General features: G+C 37.9%; 1 long non-coding RNA gene across 1 annotated transcript; it reads left to right on the top strand.

The window, feature by feature from the left end:
* The first annotated feature begins 1,799 nt into the window (after nt 1-1,799).
* LOC119314925 lies at nt 1,800-2,875 on the top strand. The gene is made up of 3 exons (XR_005152506.1): nt 1,800-2,069; nt 2,151-2,250; nt 2,317-2,875. It is a non-coding gene; the product is annotated as an uncharacterized LOC119314925 (long non-coding RNA).
* Nucleotides 2,876-6,313: the final 3,438 nt, after the last annotated feature.

The raw sequence follows: 6,313 nt of genomic DNA, 5'->3' as shown, positions 1-6,313 counted from the left end.
TTTGCGACAAGAGCATGTTGGTGCTATGTACTCTCTGTTTCTCTTGTTGCATCAATGTTTTGAGCACCGGTCCCTTCTGTCTGGTTTGCGTAAGTGTTTTGAGCACTGGTCCTTTTTTCTGGTTAGAGGCAGAGGGATGGGAGGGAGAGATGTTAGATGTGATTATCATTGTGCGACTAAAATATGTTGTTGCTGCTGTTGCGTAGATGAGAGAGAGAGAGAGAGAGAGAGAGAGAGAGAGAGAGAGAGATCTTGTGTTGTATTGTTTGCTCATGTATTTATTTGATACAATGTGAATAGCCGCATGGATTTGTGGAGTGAGGGGAACACCGATTCATTTGGGACTATCTATGTATTTTGGTTCACCTGAAGAAGCACCGATGATGTAATGTGGTACTCTCACATATTGATATTCGTGAAGATAAGGTATGCACCAACGCTGTTTTTAGTTCACATGTTGATGTTCGTAAAGATAAGGTATGCACCAATGCTATTTTTAATTCAGATCAGTCTTTTGATTTCTAATTGTCATGTGAAGTATTGTCAGGTTGTCAAAATGATGCATAATGCTAAGGAGGTTACTAGAAAGGGTGAAGGTTGAGTCATCAGTTGTCTTGAAGCCTTAACTTTTGATGCTACCGGCGACAAAGTTATAGTCATTGTGTTTTGCAAAAATGTTGAAGCTAATAATGGATGTTCATATATTATATTTTATGCTGATGGCTTAACTGATTCATGTGCAGTTGATGTTAACCAAGTTGGAATAGAAATATGATATTTCTCTTATTTAGTTAATTGGCTTCTATACATTCCATCTTGCATGCATCTAGAGAAAGAAAGTATTTTTTCGTATTTCCAGTTTCTCAAGTTCACTGTTCTAGATGTTTGTGTGTATTTTTTCCGTGAAGCAATCAAAAACTGCAAGCATCCTTTACTGACACAAATATAATTGTGTGGTTACATGTTTTAAATGCAAGTGTGTGTGGGTGAGGGTGGAAGGAGGAATTGCGATTTGGATGCACCATTGATAAAGGTGATGAGCTTGGACTTGGGAAGTGGATTAGAGAAATAAAAAAAAAATTGACAATACCACGTGAAGTGCATATAAGGTTCATAAAAATGTATGTCATGTGTCCAGACGGATCATACTTTTTCTTTTTCAATGCATTCACCATCTCCAAATTGACAAAGTCACTGACATAATTATGACAAAATGAACTGAAAACTCATCGAGTTTTACACAATCAAAAGAGATGCATACAAATAAGTGTCCTTCTTTATACACAATAATAATTGTCCGCTGGTTGCAATTGGATATAAATATTTTAATATGATTTTGTAAATAAATATTTACCAAATTCTGCCCATGATATACCTATTTGAATATATTTTAGGATTTTATTTTGCAATCATTTATTGACTTCCAAAGAAAAAAGATAAGTTTATTTGGTAAGTCAATTAAATGTGGGACAACTACGACCATTTTCATGGAATGATGCTCAGTCCAAGGATGGAATTTTCGACTAACCACTCCACCTGGCAGGAAAAGGAACATTATTCTTTTTTAAGTAGTATATATAGATAATACAAAACATGCATTTCTCTACCTCTCTACCTATTACTAATAAACCACGCATCGCTTCTGGTCGTACGTCGCTGGTGTTTTTGCGAAAAAACCACGCTGTTTCTTTGAAATCGACCCGCGGTCCTTGTTTAAGTGGTACTCAGGAAAAACGATTCATTTTTGCGTAAAAACCCCTGTCGTTTGGACTATTCAACGCGCGGTCCAAGCAGTTCTGTAAAGAAAAAAGGAAACACAACCACACACAGAGCACACGGGCTCGCCTCCTCTCCCTCTCGCCTATGAAGTCATCGCCGCCGCCGCCGCCCATGCCGGCTGCTTCCGGCGCCTCCGGCGCAGCGCGGCACGCCCCAAGCTGCCGACGGTCCGCGCCTCCCTCCCCTCCACCCAGACTCTCTGCTCCCGGCCTCTACAGCCCGCTCGCAACCACACACCCATGGCTAGGGTTTCGGGCATGGCTTCGCCGGCGTGTCTCCGGTGGTCCCAGGTTCGTCCTTCCTTCCTTCTTGGCCGAGATTCTCTGCCCATACACCTCACCTTCTCTTCATATTCTCTGCTGGAGATGCAGTTGGGGCACGCCATGGGAGTTCCCCATCCATCACGGTCGCCGTTGTCAAGGGATTCTTCAAGGAGATGTCAAGGACGCCATGGACATGCAGCTCCTCAAGGTTTTATCCCTCCTTTCCTCTGACATCAAGTTGTAACAGTACATTAATCCAAGCAACTGTTTTCAGATCAATTAAGGAATCAATCTCATGATGGTTGATGCTTGATGCAGCGCAGGATTGGGCCTCGCATTATTTTTTCCAGAATTGGGTGTGGGTACTCTCTAAACTGGATTGAGTGAGCTAAATCTGTGCATCAAAATTGTAGTCTGTAGCTTTATGTGTTACGTCTTAAGATTGAACTTGAAGATTGCTTTTGGGAGTAGTTTTAGTTGGTAGATGTTTCAGGCTCCAAATACGCACACATTATGTGCTTAATGTGTGGCATAAACATGATCAGTTTTATGCTTAGAAACCAAACCACTGTCCACCCATTTTATTTCTTCATGAGTATTTTGTGTTGAAATCAGATCACCGTTCACCTGTTCTCGTACTGTTGTCTTTAACTTATTTTGCCGATTCTCAATAAAATGCTCAGTTCAGGATGTGATTTTCAGTTTTAGGCATTTGATACTTTTGGCACTGAGCAAAAAAAATTCCTCTGAGCGTGTACCTTCAAATGCAAAGTTCTGACTATGATTTCGCATGCGATCACACCGCCGTCGGTCGCTCTTCCTACCGAGTGCCACCCCGCCGCCTCCCCCACTCCCCCCACCTGGGACCTCACCGCCCGCTCTATCTAATATATTTTCCAATTTTCTTATAGTCGCCAATACAAATGTCTGCTTGAGTGTCAAAAGGCAGCAGGGATAATGAAAAAAGTGTATGGGTTCGTTGCTACATTGTAGTAGTTATGTACATCTCAAATTTTCAGCCCAGGATTTTTATTTTGACTGATGTGAGTATTTCTTAGTCAGTCTTCATCTTCCAGCTTTGACTGAAAATAACTCTCCTGAAAACTGTTGGCAATACTCACAATGTGATCTACAAAGAAACATTTGATGATCTTGCTTGATAACTTACCGGCGGGCAGAAAATATATCATGTTAGTACCATTCGTAAGCAAACATGTACCTTATTTCTGCTTAGATGTTCTCTGTTTCTTATTTCATAAGTGTTTTGCATTCCCTATAGAAGCTGACCGGCCAAATTTATGTTTACTACACTAGCATAGTCTCTCAAGTACTGCACTCCAGCAGGCCACCCAACCCATATTTAAAATCGGGTACTTTTAGTTCTGACTGCAGTCATATAGATATTCATGTATAAAATTGTTTGCCTTTTGTTCTGGTTAAATCCAGTGATGGCGCTCTAGGTGATCATGCTTCTTAGCCGCTATTAGCGGGCGAAGGCGCACCGTGTACAAGTATATCTTTCCACATAGAAAATAATTCATCTACACAAGCCTTCAGAACAGGGTAGATTTCCTAGAAGGCGACACCAAATAGATCATTTTTGTACCCAGGTTTCCTTTCAAGCTTAGAATTATCAAATTCTACTACAGTTTATATTTGATGCATGAAATTGACCTCTTAGCAATCACCGGTTCAACAATCTTTGTATTATATGCAACCATCAGGCTTATGCATATAATCGTTCAGGTCCTGATTTTTTAAATTAAATATTCTTAATGTTGAGCATTTTTTTACAGATTCAGTTCATTATTCAGGATCACAAGAGTCCAATTCTTATGTGGTTCAGGAAGCACCAATGATAATATGAGTTAGACGGCTATACAACTCGACTTATCTACTGAAACAAGATGCTTAGCGGATCAACAAGATGCTTACAGATATAGAATAGCAGGAGGGTGAGGTGTGCGTATAACATGGCAAATGATAGACCCGGTGAAGAAGGAATGACAGTTGTGCAGAGGGTTAAGGGGTGTGGTTACAATGTGGCAATAAGAGAAAGACCCGGTAAAGAAGGATTGAACGTTGTGTGGGCTTTCCATGTATGAATACTACTGGCAGTGTTACAGTGTGCTGATATGTGCTTTGTAAACAGCAGGCCAAGTGGTCCATTAGAAAAAGGCTGGATAGATTATCAAACAATGAGGGAAGCAAGGAAGAGCTCGGGACGACGGCGTAATGATTAGCCGTCTTCAAGTAGAAGATCCGGACAACCATAAGGGCGTGTGATTTTTTTTCCGATGCAATGCATGGGCGCCACGACCGACCTCAACCTTCGGATTTTACAGTACTGTAGTATTCATAGAAGTCTACTTTTTTGTTTGTATTCGTAGTAAATTATAGTTAATTGATGACTAACCTGATGAAGGATTTACTGTCCTATAGCTTCTATAATTTACCGCACTATAATTTTTTTGATTGTTTGAATTTACAGCGACCTTATGTTTGAATTTACACTACCCTGTAACTTCTGTAATTTATGGTAGTAGCCTAAAGGTTGTGATTTTTGTATTTTACAGTGATAGATTTTACACTATACAGTTACCTGAATTTATAGTGCTACACTTTTTACTGGAAGAACTATTTAAAGGATATTGTGAGAGTACTGACCTACAGTTTGTCTTCTTGGTGTGACTGTAGTTTCCTGATTGTGTAGCTATTCTGTCCCCTTCTTCCTCCATCCTCTTTCTCGTTCTTATCTGATCATAAAGCACACATTGTTACTGGTTGTTTCTCCTTATTTTTACTGAAGTTCCAGTATCTTTGTTGTGATCTGGTTGTTACTGACTGGAATTTTAGTAAAATGAAACACTGTAAAATTCATCAAAGCTGAATATGTGATACACTTTAAAAGTTACTCTTTATTCGTAGTGAGATGACTGTAAATTTCAACTGAAGCCACTGTATTTAAAGCTTCATGACGACGAAATGTTTAGTATGTGATTAGTTCATCTTGTGTTGGTCATTGTACAGCAGGTTGATGATGACTTTATGGCAGCCTTATTATGAATTTATACTATGTTTGTGTTCAGGAGTTTCTTCCACAAGTATCAACTTCAGATCCTTGAGAATGCCATGAGAATTTCAGGTTTTCTTCCAATAGTATTATGAAGAAAACAAAACTGTCAATAACCTGGAGAAGCTCGTGAGAGTACTGTCCTGGCAGTGTTGCTTTTTGGGCCCTTTCATTGCTTGCTCATGGATCATAGAGCGCATAGGTCATACACGTGTCATGTTTGTAATGCCTGAAAAAATTGGTTGAATGCCCCTTTATTTTCAGTCAAGTTTTCTTTTCAGTTGGTGTCAGATTTTTACTGGTTGGTATATTTGATTGAAGGCCAATTCAATTTCAGTCGATTGTAATATAGACACTCCTTTTTTTTAATACCAAAGTGTTCTCTATGGGGGAAGCCTATACGGCGCTTCCGCGCGCTGGGCGTTCTCATGCGCAAGCCCATTTTTTGTTTTTTTATTCCTATTTTCTTTTTCTTTCTTTTTTCCTTTCATTTTCTTTTCTGTTTTCCTTTTTCTCTCTTCTTTTCTCATCTTTATTTTTCACTTTTTTTGTGAAATTTCTTTTCAAATTCGCAAAGATTTTTTTGTTCATCGAATTTCAAAAAATGTTCATCGATGTAAAAAAAGGGTTAATCGAATTCAATTTTTTCATCGGATTTAAAAAACGTTCATCAAAATTTGTTCACCGACCTCAAAAAAATTCATTAAATTAAAATTGTGTTCATCATCTTCGAAAAATGTTCAACAAATTCATTTTTTACCGAATTAAAAGTTTTTATTCAAGTTTAAAAAACGTTCATCATTATTAAAGAATGCTTATAATTTTTTCCAAAAAAATAAAAAATTGCTCATATTTTTTGAAATCATGGACGTTTTTTGAATTAAAGAACTGTTTTTGAGAAGTCAAAACGAACAATGTTTTTTGCAATTTTAGAACCTTTTTGTAATCACAAATTATTTTAACATAAAATAAAAATGAAAAGTACAACAAACGTATATATCTAAAAATACCCAACATAGTAAAAATCGTTTTATAATAAGCACACAGTTATATGTATATATTCACACTTTTTAAAAACTGGTCAAAATTCCCAAGAGTTGTTACATTTAAAAAATGCATTTAGAAATGTTCAGAAAAATGCTTTTTTATAAACCATTTTGTTTTATTAAAAAAGTTCATGTTTGCCGAAAAGAAAAGA

Source organism: Triticum dicoccoides, chromosome 6A (genome assembly GCF_002162155.2).
Source record: "Triticum dicoccoides isolate Atlit2015 ecotype Zavitan chromosome 6A, WEW_v2.0, whole genome shotgun sequence".
NCBI classification, from domain to species: Eukaryota; Viridiplantae; Streptophyta; class Magnoliopsida; order Poales; family Poaceae; genus Triticum; species Triticum dicoccoides.
This window is presented reverse-complemented; position numbering and strand designations above follow the sequence as displayed.